Source organism: Mycetomoellerius zeteki, unplaced genomic scaffold (genome assembly GCF_001594055.1).
Source record: "Mycetomoellerius zeteki isolate Tzet28-1 unplaced genomic scaffold, Tzet1.0 scaffold151, whole genome shotgun sequence".
Taxonomy (NCBI): Eukaryota; Metazoa; Arthropoda; class Insecta; order Hymenoptera; family Formicidae; genus Mycetomoellerius; species Mycetomoellerius zeteki.
The window spans coordinates 1,335,012-1,359,971 of NW_017256458.1; positions in this window are offsets into that span (position 1 = coordinate 1,335,012).

Genomic DNA, 24,960 nt, shown 5'->3' on the forward strand with positions numbered 1-24,960 from the left:
TGTGAAGCGAAAGAAATGACCGGGTTTTTTTTCCTCGATTTTTACATCGTGCCGCTTCGTTACTCTTTACCGTGTTCACCGAGTTGCTCCCTTTATAGTGTTATCCAAGTAAATGCATCCCTTAAGAACGGCGTTATTATAGCTTCTTCCACGGGAAATGTGCCGCTCGAATAAGGAGGACCCTCTTTGCTCAAGAACCGCCGCTCTCTTTCTTTGTACCGGCCACTCAAAGAACTTGATTTTTCCACTGTAGCTTTCTCTCCCTTCTTTACTATTCACTAGACACTTTTGAAAAGGGCAGATCTCAAAATTCGGCCATTAATAATGCCTAACGTAATTTTAATTTTCATACGGAAAAAATAGTTTTGCCAAAGTATTTAAAAATTTAGCTAGATACAGATCTAAAAACAACTCTGTTGGACTATCAAAATAATTATGTAGGATGCTCAAACTGGTTGTCAGAATGTCAAAACTTTTTGTAGCATTGCTTATCATGCTTGAGTTTTCTACATAATTATTTTGATGACCCAACAAAATTGTTTCTAGATCTGTATCTACCTAAATTTTTAAATACTTCAGCGAAATTGTTCTTTCCTTTTTTTGTTCCGATGTTTATATGAGCTACTATACATCCGAGCTGATACATCGAAAAATATTAAATGTTTATTAATTAATTAAAATTTTAAAACGTGTTCTCTATCAAAGTAATTAAAAATGATTACTAAATAGTTTCTTTTATTATAAATAGATATCTACATATATAGTTAGAAGAGTATAATCAATTTAGTTTTATACAATATATAGCATTTGACAATAAAAAATCTTCATTTATATCGAAATCTGTGGGTATTAGATCTATAAAATTTATTGTCAGAGTATTAAATATTTCAATATTTTCTATTCATTTATCAAAATTCTGCAAGAAATCACATGTAACATATAAATAGTATTTTTGATGTTTTCTACATATCAAAATTCCTAAAACATGAAAGAAGCATTTTTTCACAATGTTCTCAACGCGTGAAATTAAAACCAGCAATTGTTTTATGTGTAAAATTCATAAGTTTCAACCGTAATATTTTTCGCTTACGAGCCCCGATTGTATCGCAAATATCATATATGTGAGGGAAGATGCGAAATTGGTGGTTGTGTACGAGGTCGATGCGGGGAATAGCGAGCTATCAGTCGTTGGGCAAGTGTGTAAGTGTACGTAAGCCGTGCTTGCGGGAGTACGTGGCCCGAGATACACGTTCGAGCCTCACGGACCATTTCCCACCAAGCCGTGCCTGGGTTACATAGGTACCATCGCCGTCCCTGTCCCACCGTCACCACTCCGAGCTCCTTCTTCGACTTCGCCACACGTTCTTCGTTCAGGAACAACATACCTATGTTCACTGCCGCGAGGTATTGCACTGAAAATAGTGCATCTACGGAGTGTCTTCGCCTGATCGAACATCAAATTTCAAGAAAAATCGCATGTGGTTTCTATCTCTACATCGATGTATATACCTTTACGTTATTATTACGTCTATCATCCTGAGTTTTTGTATTGTAGTTTAAATTTATGTCATTTTAAAAGTTTTTCCTTTCACCATTTAATTGACAATTTATCTTCTGAAAAATTGATTATCTATACATTTCTCTTTATATTGAAGAATATATATTCACTGTTGTCAAAATAAATTCCTATGTTCTATTATATGTACAATCTTTAAAGTACTAAAGCGTGAAAAAATTACTTCTACTCCACCAAAGTTTGATCCTCTTCTCCGGAACTTCTTCCGAGATCCTTGAAGAGGACTTAAGAAAGCTGCGAAGAGAGTTTCCTAGGCTCGCGTTCTTCGTCCGCGCTTTGTGCACGTAATCGCGTTCACGTCGCGAGCTTCGATCTCGCAATCGCGCTTTGAGAGTCTTCGAGTATCGAACACGAATCTGCTGGAGAGTGCCGGTACATCCCTGCGGCGGGATGTAACCTCAAATAACACAGGTCAACAAGGTTTTGTTGTTGGGAAGCTGTGGGTCATTTCCGACGTAATTTTCTGCGTAGAATCCGAATCTGAAATCAGAATTGGCCTATCACGTCAGGATTTTGAGATATTTGAGGATATATACTCGAAAAATGCGTTTTTTTGCTATTTTCGAAGTTATGATCATTAGAGTTTTCCACGTCTAGTGAAGAAAGAAAAACCGATATTTGTCAATAAACAAACAACTTATTATTTTTTTTATACACACCTGCAAAATATCCTTTTTTATGCATTCAGGTGCTTCGTTTATCGAGCGAATTTCGAGCATCCTAAAACTTTCAGCGAGAAAGTTGTTCATTCGGATATGAACAAATGTTCTGGAAAGTTTCATTTTCATTGCATTAATAAGTTTAAAACTAATGATTTGTTTAAAGTTGGTAGACGCCTTGCACTCAGAGCCGCAGCGCACAAGACGCGCTGTCCGTTATTCAAGGTCCTAATATATAAACAGTCACAATTGTGACTGTTTGCTGTCTTAACAATGGCCCCGCGTAAGTGTTTAAATGATCCTAACAGTTTTTGTTATATTTGTGGTCGTTTCACGTTTATATTACTAAATGATGCAAATAGCACAAAAGACCCAAAAAATTGGTTGCGTCCTGTACATAACCTCTAAAGTAGCATAAAAACACATTTTTCAAGTATATATCCCCTAATATCTCAAAATCCTGACGTGATGGGCCAATTCTGGTTTCAGATTCGGATTCTACGCAGAAAATTACTTCGGAAATGACCCACAGCTTCCCGACAACATCCAAGACCCCCTTTTTTGTAGACCTGTGTAATTTATCGTGAGAAAACTCGAAGAAATCGAATATCTCGTTGTGGGCGTTACAGAATACACATGAAATATATACGACCAGTTGGAATAAAATTTAAGATTATATAAATATTAAATTATGTTTGTTTCAATGAAAAAGCTGTAGATTTAATGAGGCTTCAATAGGCGTTACGTAACATCGTGTTAGTGGATTTCATTGAAATTTTAATCTGTTTTAATCGCACTCCCTTTTAGTTTCAACGATAAAGATTAATTTCAAAACAATGAATATGTGAGATTTTAACAAATATAAATTTTTCTGAGAGAAAATTACTTTCTATTCAACTCATTGCATTTTTTAGTCGTGCCATCAATCACACATTTCTAAAATCGATCGATCATGTCGCGAGAAATCACATGAACACTTAGGGGCTACTTGAATGGCTATTAACCAAAAATCGAATTGATGCGAATGGCACCGATCTCGCGTACGTTCCGGCCGTGTTCAATCGAATCGTTTCGAGGGGCGTCAATTATTGCGGTCGTTTCATCACCGCAATAGGACCCGTTATTAACGAGATGATGCGGCATCGTCGCCATCGTTGCTGTTGTCATCGTCATTCCACAATGCGGAATGCGAGGATTGCCGGCGATATAGCTCTATCGATGTCTCTTCGGAAACGAAATTCGCATATTCAAGGAAATTCACGGAATAACAACAGCAATCGAATCATAATTTAGTCAAACTAACAATTCTTTTATTATTGTAGAAATTAATGTACTTTTAAATATTCGACTTTATCTACTGGTAAACTTTGTAGCAGCAGTTTTTGCTGGTGCCAATTGTGTGCACTGCGCGTTTCTATTTTTCTTATATTTCTTTTTGTCACTTACTTTTGTGACTTTATTATGTCGTACAAATGTAATAAAGATAAAATTAAATTAAATTAAATATTGACTCTTCGTCGGCAATATGGAGTTTTGAAAGTCCAATCAATTTTTTAACTGCAGCGAATTCTCGTGTAGATAAATATAAAAAAGTAAAATACAACATGATTTCTATGATAATGAAAACTTTATTGTTAAAGTTTTTGTGCAAGTATAAAAGAATTTTTTCAGATTTTTATACAGTCCGAGATAATACAAAAATCTGCATTAAGTTCAAAGACTTAGGTCGTTGACGGAAGGTGCAAAATTATATATTGACGATGGAGAATTAAATATATCTCTTTAATCCTCTTTTTATCCATAGATATACTCGATAAAAACGGATTTTCCCCTAAAAAGTGATCTGTGAATTCTTTTATAAAATCGTTCGACGAATAATTTTTTGCTCGGTATTTCTATTTATAAAATCAAGTTACACAAGGCGCTTTAGCAAACATATAGCGTATATCCCTCTTTTAATTTTTTTCGGCCACATATTATTGCAAAAGGATTTACAGAGTAATATAAATTCTTTTATGCAAACATCAACACGTTGAGTGTCGCTTTGTAATAAAAATCTCTTCACACCTAACAAATATTTTTAATTGAAAAAGCACTCTGTAAATGTATGTAAAATTTTTTAACTTTGAGAATATTATTTACGCTTCTTGTCGATAGGCAAATGTGACTTGCGATATAATATAGTACCATACAACGACCGATAACTTTGCAGAAGTAAATTCTCACATTATATGGTAGCTTGCTTTCGCACGAAGAGAAATCGATATAGTCAAGTCGATAGAATACAGAAGGGTATTCGAAATTACGAGTTACATCAATAACATTGAATATCGCCTGAAGTTGCTAGTCGTAAACGCATAAAATACATAAAGACGTGTTTATGTGCTCGTTCGCGCGCATGAACATTCATGTGCAATCGGTTATATGTACTCAACTGTGTATCGCGCTATCATACGTACAAAGTGCACGATTTTCTCCATTTATACACACATAAATGTCCAAATGCACTTTAAAAACACAGATATGGATAACCGCTGCCAATTAAATCAATTATTTGTGACCACCGTTACCGCTCGAAATATTCGACAACGTATATTTACAACCGTATAATCTTCAATCGGTATTTTTTTGCAAAAATTCGACAACGTAATGTCCACGCCTAAATGATCTCATCGTTTTTGTAACGGTTAACTTGCATGCATATTTATTCTCCCATTACGATACATGTTTAGTAATTAAAATTTACAGGCCAATGTGTTTGCTAAAAGCTTCGAGCGAATTACTATTAAAATGCAACTACGAGTTATAGCGTTCGTGTGACGCAGTCAGTAAATATTTTATTTTATCACTTTCATCGAAAAAATACGACAGTTTCTTAAATGTAAAAATCATTAGTTTATCCACTAATTTTATTTTGAAGATATAACGTTTTTATAAGAAAAAGAACTTCATGTTATATATATATATGTGCGTTTGTTAAAATCATGGCTTCTTCAAATTAATTTAGAGCTTTTAATTAAAGCATAATACTATTTATTTTCTCACGAATTAACTTTTTCATTTCTCTTAAATTTCGTAATTATATTTTTCTTCCACATTTTTTTCAAAGAAGGAATCTCTTTCAAATAAAAAAATTATCATCAAAACGTTATCATTAACCATAAATATAGATACAGCGCATCAAATGTATGCGTACTATGCACTAGATAATATAAGTTCTCTCCGTGCTTTCTTCCGCGTTCAATCCGTTCAAGCTCTTCCTTTTTACCGCCGGAATCGTTAGTGAACTGCGAAGACTTAAATTGGCGCCCGAGCTGTCGGAAAAAGCAATTTTGTTTGAAATCTGACCGCTTTTAAAGAGCTGCGATCCTGCTCTAACTCACTGACCCAGCGTCAGCTTCCAAGAGACGTATAAACCGCTTTATTGCGTTCTTAAGTATTTTCCTCGCAGGCCCGGCGAGATATCGCGCCTTAATCGTGGCTCCTATAAATCTCGATAGCGGATCGTAAAATCGTTACGTCTCTATTAACTTCTATGAATTTCGCGGAATTATCTTCGGCTTTTTATACACCGCCCAGCAAGACGAATATCCAGTCAATAATTCATTCTATGAATTATTGCATTATATATTTATTTTACAATTGATTGATCAATTATTACGTGATTATTAAATTAATTATCTAATATTACGATTAATATTAATTGAGAATATAAATATATATTACACTGTTATTAAAAAGTATTGTTATTATCAAATTACTATTGTATATAGAGAATATTAAAAATTTGTAGAAACTAAGAAGACTCACTATAAATTATCTGTCTATTATTTGACTTACAAATTATACAAACAAAAATGGTAAGCGATTTTGAAATTCTACAATGTATCATAAGAGATAAATTATATGAACTTTATGAACTGTCGTCAGCTTAGAATTCTCTCTTTCTGTCTGTGTACTTTCGTCGAGGAGAAGAAGCGAAAGAAGCAAAACGAGAGTAGAAGAGAGGCGTATAAAGATGTTCGTCCAGCACCACTTGACGTTAGACAGCGCGGAACACCGGAACTCGGATTCCCATTCGTGGAGGATGTTCCTCTATTCCGAGGGAACCTATTCCGAGCCTGTCGGAGCGTAAGAAGCGAACTACATGGCCTCAGAAGAGTAGAGATGGGGGGAGGGGAGGGACCTGAGTCTGGTTATGCCAGATGCCAAATTTTACGAGCAATGCCCCCTTCCTTTTCATCTTTCGTGACGACAACGGCGCCATTTTCCATCGTCGTTTTTTGCTGTGACAAAGATGTCCTTTTTTTACTCTTATTTCTTCTTCCTCTCATTCTCTCTTTACCTTTCTGTCTTTGCCCTTTCTGCGGTCGAACGGAGTTTCAATCGTAAATTGTACGGTAGTCTAGTCAGTGTGCGAGTGCAAGCGCGAATACGAGTATGCGGCTAATCTCATGAGGAAGGACGAAGAACGGAATCTTGGCATGAAGTCAAAGCAGAAAAAATAAAGAGAGCGGAATAATGTGATATTCTAATCGTCCCGCGATTGATATTTTAGAATATCGCTCAAAACTGCAAGAATTTTTACAAAAACCACCAGCACAAATGCGAGGAAATTTGGATAAACGAATTTTTGATTAAGTTGTTCGTAATAATTTTTCTAAAATTCATCTTAACTATTTTTTCATAATTAACTTTTTTATCTTCATAAAGTCACAATTAATTGTATTATCATTTATTGTTAATTTATTTCAGTAAATATTCTTCGTAGATCTTTCTAAATAATATAATAAAGTTTAAAATTTTAATCTCAATTCTTCTAACACATCTTTTTATTTTTCTTTTTTTCGATTGAAAATTCGACATTGTACTTATAGCTCTAATTTCAGAATTTAAAATTATCTTGGAATAATTTAAAATTATTTTTTATTATTTGATAAACTTCACGAGAAAGATAAAAAAAAATACTTGAACACAAGGATGACAAGGAAAATCTGGATATTAATCAGCACATTAAGCGAAAAATTTCCGCCTCGATGATGCAAGAATGCGCATGTGGATACGCGTCTTTCATAATTTTACATCGCCATCTACATTGCGTCCACCTCATTGTTATTCGGACAATAGAATAAAATTATAGCCGCCATGCTAATATCTGCGGGTGGGAGATGGATTCGCATGTCGGCTTGATTGAAATGTCACCGGCGCAGATAACCGACGCGAATCCGAAAGGAGGGTGCGTCAAGTGGACAATGGGCTTGACAGGTGCTTCGACGGACTTTCGCCTTCTAGTCACGCATTTCGCATCGCGCCCTTCGTGGGCGTCAGAGATATATGTCGATGGAGAAGAGGAAAGAACGCACATAACATTTTAATTAAGTCATCGCACGTGTAATAATTAAAAAAAATCCGAAAGCCGTAATTCCATAAAGAAAATTGCGGCCCTCTTGTTAATTTTTATTAAAAAATATATATAGGTTATCCCAAAATTCGCGACTCAAAATACTATAGAAAGAAAATTGTCGAAGATTAAGTAAAAAATTGTTTGTAACTTTTTATTTTAAGCAATAGTTTTGAAATGTTAATATAATTTAAATATGGCTTTTTATAAACAATATTTAGATCTAATCTGTTTAGATCTAATCCTGTCTATAAAATCGCGCATATGGCAGTATATAGTGAGTATGCTAAAGCTTGCGCTCATGCATTACACTGTAAAAACAAATGTGTTACAAGTGTATAACATTCATTACACATGAAAAGTATGTTACACCTTTAATGTTTCTTGCAAATCCACACACCTACAGACATGTAAAAAGTAACTACAATAAAATGTGTTAAAGTAGCACACTTGTAATACACTTGTTTTTACAGTGCAGTTAATATCTACTGACAAGTAAACATCCAAACGTAGCCTGTAATTAGCCACATTTAAGCCGTTATTATTTCAAAAACTATTACTTACAATAAAAATTAAAAAATATTTTCTTAATTTTTTGAGAATTTTCTTGCTATATTATTTTGAGTCGCAAATTTTTGACATATTCTGTATATGTACTCGAAAAAAATCCATGTTATTTATTATTGTTCATTTTTGTTTCGAAACATAAAACATTAATTATTTTAATTTGAAGCTATCATTATAATTATATCAAGAATAATTTTTATATTATTATATTATGTAATGTTTTTATCACAATTTTGCGTAGGATTGTTTTTGAGCGAACAGAAAATATTTTTTTAATCATATCGTCGTTATTAATTTTAATTGTTAAAATATAAAATATTGTATTGCAACTTCAAGTATCATTATGTGTATCGAGCGTGACGTCCGGATAAATAATCGTAGGCCTTGTTGAGTGAAAGCATTTCGAAGGGAAACAAACAGTGGAATGGTTACTAAACAAATATTGGTTTTGACAGGTGTTTCGATACACTTTCGCTGCTCATTAGAATCACACCCGGTACTCATCGATCCATCTCACTTTCGAACTCGCACCCCTTTAAGGTCAATGTACTCGAAACTTCAAAATATGTAAACGATGGAATAACACTTTACTCTGTAGATTTACTTTCTACATGCAAGAATTACGATTTTCCATGTATAGACAAATGATAGATAGCTAATGAGAATTATTTATTAATAAAATTATACAAGTTTGTCTAATATTTTTTTATTTCATTAGAAGATCTTGTGTTCTATTTATGGAATCCATAAATTGTGACGAAATTCAAGACAAAATATCAATTTTATACATTTCGCTCTCTCTCCCTCTCTCTTTCTCTCTCTCTCTCTCTATATATATATATGTGTGTGTGTGTGTGTGTCTTGATTCTTGTATGTTTCCTCAAAAATATGTACTTAAAATAAAAAGTATAATTCTGCTCTAGATTTTATAAGAAATTAATTAAAATAGAAATAATCCTATTTTCGGTCAAAGTGACTCTTAGTGCATAATAATACTATAAATGCAAATTTTTGTAAGTATATTATTTCAGTTTTATAAACCGTATGCTAATAAAGTTTGTGGGACTTGAAATGCAATCACAAACTGAAGCTGAAATTAATATCTCAAATTACATTGATTGATTACATTTTAATAGTGAATTTAATCAGTATCTTAAAACCTGTAATAATTTATTACGATTTTTATCATAAATGATACAAATTGTCTATGTATTGCTCAAATAATTCTCCACTTCATCAACATGTCGAGCAATTTGCATGCATTCGATGCCGCGAATTTGCGGAACGACAAAGCGGTGATGGTATTAACGGCGACGCTGAGCGACGCGTCGTGTCGATTCCGCACGTAACCGTGTTCGGGATACGGCACCCCGTTGCCGTTAAGCCGTCGGACACGCGACCTGACATACGTGGGAAAGCGCAGCACGTGCACCGTGTCGGGTGCAGACCCGACAAGCTCCGTCGAGATCGTCGCTGGGCCACGCACGTGCCTGTGCGTGTGACGCGTCGCAACATGGCATAGGACGTGGTGCGTCGCGACGTCCAGACCGCAACCGCGAATACCGGCTGCCCCAAAGTCGAATGGTTGACACGACGTCGAAAACCGCGCTTGCATGCGCTGTCTTTGACGAGGAAACGCCGTTTGCGATAATTGCTGTTCAATTTATACACTAATCGGCTTGGTGGATTATGAAGTAGCTCGAAGATTATAGGACTTATATTTTATTATTTACGTGTTATCATAGATTTAAAGATTAGAATAAGCGTTTGTAACTTTAACTTGACATTATTAGCGGATCCATGGGGGGATAATTCCCATGATCCCCACTTAGTCTGTTTCCTTAAAAATATTTATAAGAAAATGTTTATCACACAATATTTTTAATATTTCTGAAAAGCTTAATCACAATTTTGATATTCCAAAAATATTTTTTAATTTAGAAACTCATAGATAAAAAACATGAATTTCATTATATTATTCTTTTTTTATATTAATATTATATATCAGTATAATATTAAATAAAACGTTTTATGAATTATACATTTAAATAATATTTTATCAATGTAATAATTTAAATAATAATTTAATATTGTATCTTTTCATATTACACTTTAAAAAAAATTTCGCTTACGGCGCACCAAAGGCCCCCTTGACAAATTTCTGGATCCGCCAATGCTTGACATATTCGCTCAACGATCGTTGGAATCATAAAATATGTATATGGAAGCAGAAATGAATGTATTGCTGCATGCTTATCTAATACATAATTTCGGTAATCTTTAATGATTGTTTGTGAAACCAGAGCGGATTCGTATTAATCATAGATGAGCCATTTAATCACGATATCGCCGGCATTTATCGAGTGTCGAAGAGCGGAATGTTTGCAACCGGTTGGTACGAGCAGCGAGCGCAATAGTGGATTCCATGGCAAAATTTCGCTTTGGTTGCCCGCATTACCGTTGAGCGCGATTCTGCACCATATTTTAATCAAGGCTCGCGAGAGCGCGAGAACCGCGCGGATTGTGTGGGAAACCCGAGAGCACGCACTCGTGCGCACAATGTCATGACATATAATGTGGTTGGAAATTCATTTTCTTCCTTTATTCTCAGTTTGGTTACGCACACTGCATGGTGAACATAGCAGCATGAGTTAATGTGTATTATTAACAGCACTAAATGCCTATGATATATGTATATCATTGTTCAGAACGACACCGCGATGACAAAAGCCTGACACGATTGAAATTAACTGCAGCGATATGTTATTGCAGTGTGTAATGATATTATCACACATAATTTATCATTAAAAAGCGTGGATGAGGTAGTTAAATAGATGATAAATATTTGTACCATATGCGTCAAAGGAGTAAAAAAATTAACTTGTTTTTTAACCCCAGAATAATCACCGTGTTTTCAAAATATAAATATCTCAACGGTAAAAAAGTATTAATTATTATAAAGTAGGAAATATTGTTTCGTATGGATATTGTTTAACATATTTTCTTTCTCGTCGGTGTTATTGTGATGCGACACATTAAAAAATTCTTTTTGTACGTAAAAGATTATTACTGCGTTCGCCCTATTGCGCCGACTCCTAATTGCCCTCGGTTTTTATGTGTTTCTTTGAAGATAACACAAAAGAGTCCTCAGATTTAAATAAATTTTTATTATTTTCTTTCTTTTTTAGTAACTATTCTTTATAAACCTTTAAGTATGGAAATCTATCGAAAACCCGCAATAAAAATTTTAGAAATTCTGCCCAATAAACTTATACTTAACGTGCTTATTTCGTCTAATATTTGTTTAATTTCTATACTTACTTTTTTCAGAAAATTGTTATTAAATTCATATAGTGTTCTAAAATACTAACAAAGCGGAAAACAATGAATAATATATAGTATATTGTTAGAAATAGTAATTTTAATCGGGATATAAAAATATCCCATGTAATCGTTTACGTGTAAAAAAATATCAGGTGACTTTCGGAATTAATACTTTTTGGCATGATTTCATTCTCAGCCTTTGATTCATTTCGATCGACATCAATTCTAATTTTAATCGCACACGAGTCCATCGATTTAAAGTCAGCGTCTATCGTGACGGGAATCTTTTATGGTATCGCTCCGCAACCGGAATCTCGGCTCATTGACACCGTCTCCTCCTCTACCGTCCGACTGGCTCCGCGCCAGTAGTCCCCGAAGACCGGTACCGGTAAGCAAGTAACTATCGATTATATCGGCGAACCGAAATCTCAACCCGCACACCTACCTGGGAACTACCTACCTACCTACCTCGTCTCGCCCCGAGCCACCCACGTGGGTGGCGAGCGCATACACGAGAAGTCTCGAGCGAACTACGCCGTGAGCGGGAAGACCGGTCAGCAGCCGCCTTCTGCTACTGAATTATCGATATAATATAAGTTTCGCCGGATACGAAGTCGAGTTTCCGTTCGCCACGCTACCGCCCCAAGGCAAGGCGTCGAGGCATTCGAGAGCTATCGATCGCCTTGTGACCGAGCATCGAATGGAGCCGGCGGCGACAGGCCTGATATCGTCGATTCGGAATTCTAGAACCTCAACGTACCACGAGTCTCTATTAGGTCATCCCAAGACGACTCGCGATATCGCCGACTACCAATTGTATTCATGTCATGATTGGAACATTAATATGCAGTAGAATATATATTTAACGTTGAAAACGAAAAACCGAACGATTAATAGAGCCAAACTAATTTCTCACCGAATCAATATTGATACATTACAAATTCAGCCACTATCATATATACGACAGTTTTATTTCAACATATTTTGATTTACGCGAAAGAACGATTTTACTGAAATATTTAAACATTTATATAGCTATAGATAGAGAAAATAATTCTGTTAAACCACCAAAATAATTATGTAGGAAATTTAACGAGCAATGTTGCACAAAATTTTAGTATTTTAACAATCAACTTGAGCGTCCTACATAATTATTTTAATAGTTCGACAAAATTATTTTCAGATTTATCCCAGATAGCAGAGAGAGTTGAAAAAGAATTCAGAAAAAATTCAGTTGTTATGTCATCAATTTAGAATTCATTTTCAGATATAAAAAGAATTCTTTTTCTAAACAATTCTGAAAAGAATTCTTTTTACATCTGAAAATGAACTCGGAATTGATGACATTTAATTCTTTTTGTGCTATCTGGGTTGTCCAGCTAATTTTTTAGATATTTTGGTAAAATCGTTAATTTCGTGCATCAATTGAATTCGCTCTCGTTTATAAAACAGCATTTCCGGCGACACATGAATCAATAAAGTTCGTAATCAGTTTTCGAGACACGAGGTCTGCGGAAGTGATGGCGACAAGGCGAACGTTCTGTCCCGTTGCAACGGAATAATTTATGCGGTAATTGCTGCTCGAGTGAACGTTCGTGAGGCGCGCAGGTGCGCATGGTAGCCGAGCAGTATTGAGATGGTAAAGTGGGAATGTTCCTTCTTAAGTATTATGAAAATTATACCGGCCTATTCGAATGGAGATGGCGAGGCGCACTTTTATGCACGTTCACTATATGTATATGTATCGCGCCATCCGAGCGTATCTGTTTGTGGAACGTGCCTGCGACGGCCGGCTCGGTGACAGTGCGTGATGAATTAAATATCCAGGCACTTATAAAGCTGTTATTAGTGAATCTTCCTTCTAGTGCGACGAGCATTATTCGTTTGCGTGTGCCGATAGTTTACGGAGAAATACCGAACAAGCTTTCGATACAATACGCGAAAGTTTACGAAGTGTTCGATGGAGCGTGACGTAATTGATAAGATACTCTCCAACGTATATATTGAAGCTGACTTTCCTTTAACAAAAATTTATACGCGGTATCTCAAAAATATGATATTACATCATCTCGAATATTTGCAATTTTTATTAGATTCCAAAGTTGTAAATAGATTTAACAATCTTGAGGGAAAATCTATGTAAGATATAGTCTGTTCTACTTCTTGAGGAAAGTTTGACTGCAAATATTTGTTACAAAAAGCAATCTTACTGTTGATTACAAACTTCACCGAATGTCGTACATCAAGTAGAAAAGATAGCAGCATCAAGATGCATTAGAAACGAATTCAGTGCATATCAAATTAAACATCTTGTGTAAAAGAAATAGTTGCTGAGTAAACTCGTTAAGAGTCACTAGAACGTAATAATTATCTTAAATATAAATAAATACAATGTCACAATATTATTGAAGATTTAAATAATTCGGAAATGAGTGAAAGTTTTCATATAATAAGAAATAATATCTTAATGACGCTATTAAAGTCTTGTCTACAAAACAACTTCCTTACATAAAGCACTAAGTTGTAGTTAAATACGTAATTTAAGTTCTTCGAGGTGAGGAATTTTCTTTCTCATATTTAATCGAATAGATTGATCGAAATAAAAAATATACAGCATTGACGAGTGAAACAACAAGAAAAAAATCAAAATCAGATTGTATTATCAATGAATCATATGTGAAATATGAGGAAAAGAAAAATTCTCTACAAAGAATTATTTTTATAAAAAATTAACAATAAAATTAATTATACAGAATTCCTCAATATTGACTCCTACTTCCCATTATACTTTATTCTTGAATTTACAAAAAATTGTTTACAGAATAAACGTATATAAATATGTTATTTACTAATTTCGTTCTTTTCTCAATTTTGATAAATTTTGACATATTGACCGTTCCTGGTTATTATTCTTAGTTACTTATCGATTCTAACATGGTTACCGATATTGCGCGGACAAACATAATCATTACCTTTATTGCTTATAAATTTCAGATTCTCCCATAATTATCCGGCCCGTAAATCCAATTTTCGCATACTGCCTTGTTTTGCTGGACGCAACCTCGATTTAGAGCGGCTCTTCGACCGTCAGAACGGAAGGAAACGATAATCGAATTAAACGCCAGCGTCGTTCGCTCAAGCGCTACAGCTAATAATAATTTCGATTATCGATAATTGCACACCGCTCTTTAATACATACGGCCTCTCAATAACTTACTACAAAAGCTATCTCTCTGAAAGTACCAAATTTTTTCCATGTTTTCAATCACTTACTTCTGACTTTCTATTTGACTTGTAAATATAATTAGTAAAATAATTCACAATCAGTGTTCTTCCGTATACTTTTATTCAAAATGTTTTTGAAAAAAGTATTTTTTGCTACATATATACAGGGTGTTTCCAAATTAAATCGCAAAACTTCGGGAGCGTGTAGAGGAGTAAAAAACTAAGAAAAAAAGTCCTATAGACATATGCTCGTTTTTGCTCCGTTTCAGAGAAATCGAAAAAAAATGTTTACATTTCTTGCCATATCTAGCACCGACATATTTGATTACATTTTCCACTTTCTGTTATGAATTTGTCAGTCGCTCTTTGAAAGCCTTTAACAGTAGATGAATTTTGTCTTTTGCAATATGCCGCGTACGTATTCTAATAGTGAATATGCTGATATGGTTTTTGTATACGGTTTCTGCAACGGTAATGCTTTAAAGGCGGTGCGAGAATATGCACGACGATTTCCAAACAGAAGAGTGCCAAACCGAAGAGTGTTTATGTTGACATTTAATAGATTGCGAGAGACTGGATCATTTGGAAACACCCTGTATATATATAATATTTTTATTTTTGGATATCTCTCTATACACAGTAAAAAAATTTGTGTATTTGTGTTGGAAACGGTCAACTCACGTTTGTGTTAACAGTTTGTGTTGAATTTTTTAACATATTCGAGTGTTAATTTAACACAATGTGATTAATGTTATTTAAAGGTTTTTTATGAAATTGATATTCAATGTTTCTTAGTATCAAAATGACAATTTATGAGTAAGTGAACAAGTAACATAAAAATAATGTGTTTTAAAACGTAAATTCCAAAACAAATGAATGAAAGATGTGTTAATTCAACATATCATAAATGTTAATCTTTTGAAAAAAAATATGTTCCCACAGTATGTTTACAAACTGTGTCGATGTTATCTTTCTTTGTATTTATTCTCGTACATAATATTTGTGTTACCTTCTAACATATTCATTTTGTGTAAAATTAATTCAAAAATTTGAGTGGACCGTTTGGGACATACGATTTATGTTAAATTCAACACATTTTTTCCAACTGTGTATCATTTAATCCTTTTATTTAAAATATTTTTAAAGAATTTTTTATTCAATATATATATTCTCAATGCGAAATCTAGTTGTTTCAGGGAATGGTGAGTGTAAGATTGGAAAGTTCAGAAAACCTTTGTTCTAAATGCCAGCTTAACATAAATTTAGAAACGCTCATACATTGTTAATCCGTTCGCGTTGGCTAACCAGATTATGGCAGCAAATGAATTAACCTCGGGATATACATAGAATCCAAAAGCATATCCTGCGAAATTGCAGATTCTACATGACTAATGCATTTAATAAGTTATAAATATAATTATAGTAAATAATGGCTAATTCAATATCTGTATCATTAATGGCTCATAAATGTTATTTAGACATTTGAATTATAATATTAAACGCCCAATTAAATCTTTCATTTTCAATTCAATATATCTATATCACTTTAAAAATTATAATTTCCAATGATAAATTGGAGCATCCTAAATTTTGAATATCTGTTTAATTACACAAATAATTATATAAATAAATACAAATTTAATTACTATAAATTATTCTAAAGTTTTTTATGTTTACTATTGTAAATAATTAGAAGAAAAAACAATAGCGACATTCATGAAATTTAATTTTAAAATGCTAATAAATATTAAAAAAAGCTCTTTATATTTTCTGTAATTTAATGTTCATATTAAATGATTTTACTATAATTAAACAAAACTTATATTAAATATAAAGTACATTTCTTGCCTGAGATACATTTTATGTCACAATTAAATTATAGCATTATTAAACATATACTAAAAAAAGTACGCAAGTCTACAGAAATTACGATAATAAAAATTTAATTAATTGTAACTTTATCTTAATTAATTCTGTACGAAGCGTACGTTGTATAAAATTACGTATCTTTGTTCTTGGCACTTTTTCGATACGCGTCAGCTAAGGCTTTGACTTGTTTCTCCTGCTTGATTTGTCGGTTCCTTTTTGTGGCATTGTCTTCCATCATCCTTCCCCGCTTTATCTTTTGTTACCAGTTCCCCGCTTTCAACGTTACCGCGGGCTGTATCGGGTTTCCGTCCGCCTGACGATTTGTCTTCGGAATTCTCTGTTTCTTAAAGCATAAGCTACTTTTACTTCCTTTTTTTTTTCTTTTGCTACGAAGCAAAGTTCTACGCGAAGTGGAAAACCTTAAAACGTCGTCCATTTCGTCGACGGTGGTTTCGCCGTATCGAGTGTATCGATTGCAGGTATGCTTTTCTCTAAAAAGCTTCTTAATACGCAATATTGTTTACTCATAATATTGATAAATAACGTATTTTACTCTGTACTTATGTATAATAAATTTTTGAATAAATAATTAGTTTTATCATATAATTCACAATGCGTTTATCACAAATAAACAGATTAATATTTTCTCCAGAATTATTGTAACGTACAATTATCAATTATATTCCAGCTTGATGTTTTTGCTATAATATTTATGTATGATTTATTTAAAAAAAAACACCGATCGTCCAATGTTCTTTAATGAAAATATGGAAGAAAATAAATATTTGTCTCTAAAAAAACATTAAAAGTAAATAAATTATAAATAAAATATAAATATTATATATCAAAAAAATTTCTCACTATTCGAAGAAATACGTATTAAAATTTAAATTTTTTGTAAGCACTTCCTAATGAAACGCTTAAAATTAGAAAATTCTAAAATATGAAAGAGATATACTATGAATACATTTCACAAAACCTCGAGTAGTCTTCATTTTTATACATCTAATTTCTAAAAAAAATGAAATAACGTGACATTACTAGAGCTTTTCTCGAAAAGAAATTTCTTGCGAATCTATAGCCTTTATATCAAGTCTTCATTTATAGCACTGTTATGCACACAATTCGCTTTTTCATTCATTATTTACGTGGCTCATACAGTCAATCGTTCCTTCCAATCATATATACGACAGAAATACAAAGCACAGGACATACATCAGCGGCGTATCTCTACAATCATCTGCGACCGAGAAATAAAATTTCCCAAGAACGTATCCGGTATGTTTGCGCACAGCTAAGCGCACATTCTCGCGCGCCCGATCGCGCTCGGATTGTGCGCAGACACGTATTTCCTGCATCCGGCGATCGCGTTGAATCGACCGATAAATTATGCGAATTCGTTTAAAGGTGAATTCACACAGTTCATGCGACTGTTCAGACAGATTCAAGAATTTAACGCTACTCCGTGATGATTGTGCACGACGTAAATCACTTGAAAGTTATTTAAAAATTTTCTAATATTTACAATCTTCTAAAAATACCTGACAAAAAGAGATTAGATCTTTCCTAACAAAAAGATTTCGAAAGAGTTAATGTAGCGTGCTTGCGATTTAAATAGATATTGCACAGCAGGTGCACAAACGATATACAGATCAGTAGGTATATGAAAAGCTGCTCTTAGGAGACCATCACGATGAACGCATCTGCAATCATTTGAGATCGATGATGCGCACGCTGCACCAATTTTCAGTTCTCGATATTCACATATTGAGACGCGATATCACGACATTATTGAATTGCGAACAGGCAGTCTGCAAACGTGCTTGATTGGGAATAATTAATTAGGCGCGAGCAAGACAGATAGTTAGATAAACAGTCTGTCTCTGCTGCTGTATACAGTCATGCCTACAAATTCTTCGAAACTATAAAAGTTCATGAAGCTATTACTTATAATAGTGTAATGTCAAAATATTTGGTACTTTCGTGTATCAGTCATAAATTAAGTATTATATTGAGAAATATAAACGAGATTAAAATTAATATTCATAATTAAAGCTAATATTTTATCAATTCCCAAATCGTGGAAAAAAAACACAATAGAAGGCTACTTATTTAAATTTTAAAAGAAAGAAGAAGAGAGAGTTTGACGTTGTATATTGACGATGCTTTGTTGAAAATAGAAGCAGTAAGATTCTGACTTTAAAAAATTGTCGGAAAAAAGAAGATGGATTTCAAATCCTGCATCATAAGGATAACACAAAGTTAAAATAGTCAAGTTATAAATACATGAATTTTCAGCAAAATATACATTACTCGATAACCGCATGATGAATCATATTGTACGCGGATCGACGCAGATTTATCGTTTGCGCAATGCTTATCGATGGACAGACGAATAAATAATCAGTCAATTTATAGCTTTATCTCGTTATTCGTTTACTTTCTCTCTCTTATGTGCGAATATTCAAAAATTGAATCATTACTATTAAGGACGCAAGATCAAAAGATTTAACTTAAAAAGTTTCTTTTTCTCTCTTCCTTTTTGCACGTATATAATGGATGAAAACTGCACGTAAAATAAAATCGAGTAAAAGAAAAAAGCAGAGAGAAAAGATTTCAGACTATACTCATCGATAGTTAATTACATTCTTGCTTTTCCATTTCCCGCCTTTGATCCTTCAATTGCGAGTTTCTATTTGCGTTTGCACTTCCGGACGACGATGGAGCGAAAAATTCGGTGTAACGAGGTAAACGCATTACCGCAACGGTATGCAGCCGATAAAAGACCTGCACGATTGCACGTATGCAATCGAAGGCTCGATGTTTTCTACACCACAATACTCGATACGTACCAGGGATACACATTGAACGATTGGTGACTGTTCCTGCGGGAAATTGAACACAAGACGATGACGTCTATCGATTCGTATATTTTCGCTTTGCGAAAACACAATTTTTCGTTCTTTTTCTTCTACTGCGCCCTCGCTATCGAAATTTCTAACTGTCCCATGATTATTTCATGAAAGAACGAATAACTCAAAATATACTACGTTTCTCAGTCCTTCAAAATTCTATGGAAAATACGTTTAACAATTACAAAAACAAGAATAATACAACAAGCGCAAAGTAAAAAAATATATTTAACAATTATGAAGACTAGAATAATATAATAGGTATAAAGTATCTGATGTTACGTATAAAAGAATATAAAAGAGTGGCATTATTAATTAATGAAGCTTATAAAAGCTCCGTTTTGATCTTATACTATCGGATAAGAAATTTAATTATTAAAATGTGAACATATGTGCAATTCGTTCCAGAAATCGTATACAGTCTGTGAACTCTATACTAGAACTCCATCGATTCATACATTGCGTTTTATGCAAGCACGATTTCTCGCAGTCTCGCGTTCTTCTCTCCTTCCTTTCAGCCTTGCTCTCAAAGTTCCAGCTTCCGCGACTCGTCCTCGTCGGCGAGGAATGCATAATTTAAATGTCCCGCGTCCCAGTTTCCCGCCTTTTCAAGAGAATTGCTGATTGCTATGCCGAGTAGAGTATCTGCCCAGTGAATCGCGGAGGAGGCCCCTTAGCATTCATATACTTTCCCGGCTTTCACGGCTCATTCCTCACGAACGCGACGCGAGGGAACACGGCCGCTAGTTGAAAAAGTTTTCCATGGATATGCGAACGCGATATGCTGCGGCTACAGCTACTGCATCTCGTACTGCCCGATAGTAATGCGCGGCCGAAAGCGATAAATCGAATTCCCCTGGAAACGGGAACAGTTTTCCAACGTAATATACGGGCGGCTCGAATTTCGCGGCGCTTTGATTTACGCGAATTTCGATCCGGTGCGAGCATTGCCCGAAACGCTCGAAACAACATCCATTCGGCGGCGAGGCATCGCGACCGCCTGTGTATTTCGTGTTGCGACATATCAACGGCGAGAGTTTGAGAGTGCGATGTGAAATGTTTGCGATAAATCGAAAGATATAGAAGAATTGCACAGCTGCGGATTATAAGAAATATATATATTATCAAAAGTATTATTATAATATATATTATTCAATTTTTTTCCTTGTTTTCTTCATCCCTCTTTTTTATATTATAATTTTAAATAAAACAATTTTGTTATCTTTTCTGAAATATTAAAATTTCTTTTATGATCGCTTCACTCAGTTTATCTAGTATAAAACAAGTATATAAAACATAATTGATTACTTGATAAATTTAAACATTTGAATTTCACAACTGCATATAAATCTTTAATTTGCAATATTTCTACATTTTCGCTTTTTAAATAATAATCCTAAACTTACATCCGTTAAAAATAATGCAATAATCAGAGGATATTACGTATAGTTAACTGAAGACAGACGTACTACTACAGGATCGGGATGATGTTCTTTCAATGATTAATAACATAGTTTGTGCAACAATAGAATTCTGTTATTTGGACAACGTAGGATTTCAATGGGATTAAAAGTTAACTTCGACAAAGCGCGCGGCCCCAGGGCGTCGTGTGGTTTAATTAACGAACGATGATCATAATCGAGTCATGGATCACCGTGTTTAAAGTTTAATCGACTCTCATTGAACTCCTGCCTGACAAGGGGATTATTATGTAACGGTATCGACGAGCGCGTTTAATTGGCAGTCGATCGACTAGCATTTCCGTTCGTTCAACGTTGAACAACTTTCGCTAACATGAAAACTTTTCCCAATAACTTTCCCTGAAAGATTGGCTTTTGGAAATCTCAGATTACTCCCGTTTACCTTGTGCAAATTTGATGAGTAACTTCTGCGTATAAAATGAATGCCTTCCTTTTGGAATTTTGTTTCAAAATGTTAGAAATAATATCGGCTTTCCATTATATTCAGTATATTCAGTATAATATTAATTTTGTTTTTTAAATTTTTATATAAAATAGAAACTACCTAAAAATTTCGCATTATTATAGTTAATTCTCTTTACATTTCTCATAGATTATATAGAGAACTAGGCTATAAAGGACCATAAATTTTATTTACCTGTTCTCCAAAACCTCTTTTTTAATCAACATTTAATCATTATTAATATGCATAAACCGCTGTTGGCTTTATGAAAACAAGTAATCGGCTTGCGCTCTCGATCAGCTCGACACAATACGCGGTTGAATGCATCTACGTCACATTTTCGCGTTAGTACCGGCTTATCCTGTGATTCCCGTTTAAAATGAATATCGCGACACCCGGAATCATCGTGATCGTGCGGACATGGTGAATGAGCACGATACGTTAATCGATCGTTTTAATTGCAGAAATGTACAAAAAGTGAGCGACGGACGGACACGCGCTTGATGCTTGTCCCCCCGTGTTTTTCCGATAGCAATATAAAACGCTGAATGTTTTATCTCGGACACAAACGCGACATCCGTGCTCTCCAGCCTGATCGTTCCACGATGCGTATCCGTCAAAGCCGAATTTAATGAAAATCATTATTTAACGTATAAATCGTCTCGCACAAACGCGATTCACACGAACAGATCACATCGCGTGACATTGAATGCGTGAAGACATTAAAGTCGAAAAATGTTTTCTCGTTGAAATTGGAAACTGTGGTATCTCATTTTTTTAATCTCTCTCTCTCTCTCTCTCTTTCTCTATTCATTTAATACATTTAATTTAGATTTTAAAATATGAGACGCAAAAGAAATTTATCCTCCACTTTTCCGATAAATGAAGGTTGAGAATATCGAACGATATAATTATCGATCCGTGACACCTGCGCACTTGCCCCGCGCCCACAAGCAGCTACCCTGGATTCATCCTGAAAATACGGTCGACCATAAAGTCAGTTAGGTAAGCCGCGACCTTAACAATGGGAAGCCACGAGCCATATGCGGCCCCACATGCCGCCGTTGCGATGCGCCGATGCGCTACGGGGTGGCCAACCCCTCGATGGCTGTTTTTTTCTCTCTCTTCTTTTTTTCTTCGATCTATTATCGACTGCGGAGGGCGCACATAATGAAGACCGTGGCACTTGGGTTGAAACGAGTACCCCGACATGTGATTCATGTGACTTATCGCCCGCGATTATCGATTGCATGTTCCGAAACTGAACGAATGACTTTTTGGTGTACGCATTCGTTCCGCATGGTGAATAAATGCTTCGAAATATCGTGATTTTATGCTCGCCATTAATCCTTTGCTTCCGCGATCAACCGAATCGAGCAGAATATTCTCCATAGTGATTCTTGTATAGTGAAAGTCTCAACAGCATAACGGTTAGTTAACTATTTTATTAAGTTCCACTTAATATTGTTTACTTTGCTAAAATGTTACATATTTAAATACATAAAATTTTAATATCTCCTAGAAAATCTATATTAAAAAATAACATGTTGAACTCCTATTTTTTTTTATTTGTGGAACAAGATTAAAAATAGCACATTTCTTACATTATATTTTCATTGGTGGAAGAATAAATCGATAAAAAATAATATTTTTCATTTATTTTTTTTTTATTACTGTCGCTATAAAATTGTGACTTCGAATTTTTGCACTATTACTATTCTTAATGTTTATGACAATATAAATTGTCATCGAGATAATACGACGTGCACAATTTTTTTTTTCAGATTTTCATCTAAACAGTATTTTAGCCTAATAATGTGTGAGTGTAATCGAAGTTTCGGATCGAAAACACAGAGCGCTGAAGCATCTGCCGATGCATAGAAATGTTCAATTCAAAATCGTATTGCGGAAATTGATGTTAAATCGTTCGATATATTCATGACACGTACAACGACGGGATCGGATAGAGAGCGGCGAATCGCGCGGTCGCAGGAGAGACGTGTCGCGCTGTTGTGTCGCACCCGGTATACACACGAGCCAGTATCTCTCGTCGCATGATAAATCTCCCGTCGCGGTTCGAGCCTCCATCGTATCGCCACGGCTATTTTAATATTTTAAAGTTCCACCCTAAACGCGCAGTATATCAAAACTTGCGCCATAAATTACGCGCTGCTACCCTACCGATCCCTCTCGCTAACCCTCCTGACATTCTGCATCCCCTTCGGTGTAGAGATAGCCCGATGCGTCGAACTGCACCAAGCGCGTTTCGCACTTGCCCTTTCATTTGGTGACATCGAGGAAACTAACGATCAATGCCTGATCATCATCGAGTTTATTTTGGCAATGAAATGTCGCAGCAAATTTAAGCTACTCAGCTACAGTTTAAGAATATAAAATAATAATAAGTTATGATTTCTAATAAGAAATTTGAGTTAATAAAATTAATTTTATCTTAATTAAATTAATATATTTTTGAATAAAATGGGACGACTATCTTATTATGATTAAGTAAACATAAGTATTAGCAATCTTTAGTGCGCAATGATATATATATGTATATATAATTCTTAAAGATCTCTAATGTTTATGTTTCATTATATAGCGATAGGATTTAGAGAATTTCATTTTACGCAAAATGAAATTCTTGAAATAATTTCGTCATCCATAGTACATATATTTCAGTTATCAGATTTACATACTTTTATAAAAACTTTTTATATTTCCGGACAATATTACTCAATTATAAACAGATAAACAGATAACCTTATTTGATCACATCGTTTCATGCTGCGATATACGTGGAACGAACCCCCATTAACCTGGACCCCCACCATCGAAAATCAAATTCGCGATAGGTCAAAAATTTAGTGCTCTTTTGTTGCTAATTAATTGCTCTAGAGCGAATTTTGTTGCTCCAACCGTTTAGCAGCAATAAAAAAAAATGGGGGGGGGGTCCAGGTTAATATAAAGCTGGACCCTCCCATAATGAAAAAATATATATAGAGCTGCGATATCAAAAAAACAAATGCACCAGATTTTGTTGCTTTTTTGTTGCTCTAGGATAGCAAAGAAATATCGAAAAAAATCACATTGTTAAACAAATTCCGATAAATAATCAAAACTGCATTGTCGCGCGTCGCAACGTTATGACCAAAATTTACATGTATAGAATTTGTTACTCGCAAGTTTTTGGTACTAAAATGTTCCTTGGAACGTATACTATCGAAATATACCCGTTTCCGAATTTGTTGCTAACCCTAACACATGAAAAATAATTAGTTTATCAACATCGGTTTATTAGCAACAAATTGCTAAATTGTTTATTTCGAGAGCAACTAATTCGGACGAGGTCGCAGTACCAATTTTAAGCAAGCAACAAATCTTTTATTGATACTTTACTCTTGTTCCGCCAGCGCGTTGAGGCTTCTCGTTGTTATTTACACTTTTTCAGTATGTAAAGTATTTAAAAAAATATTATTTCGGCAGCAACAAATTAGCAACAAA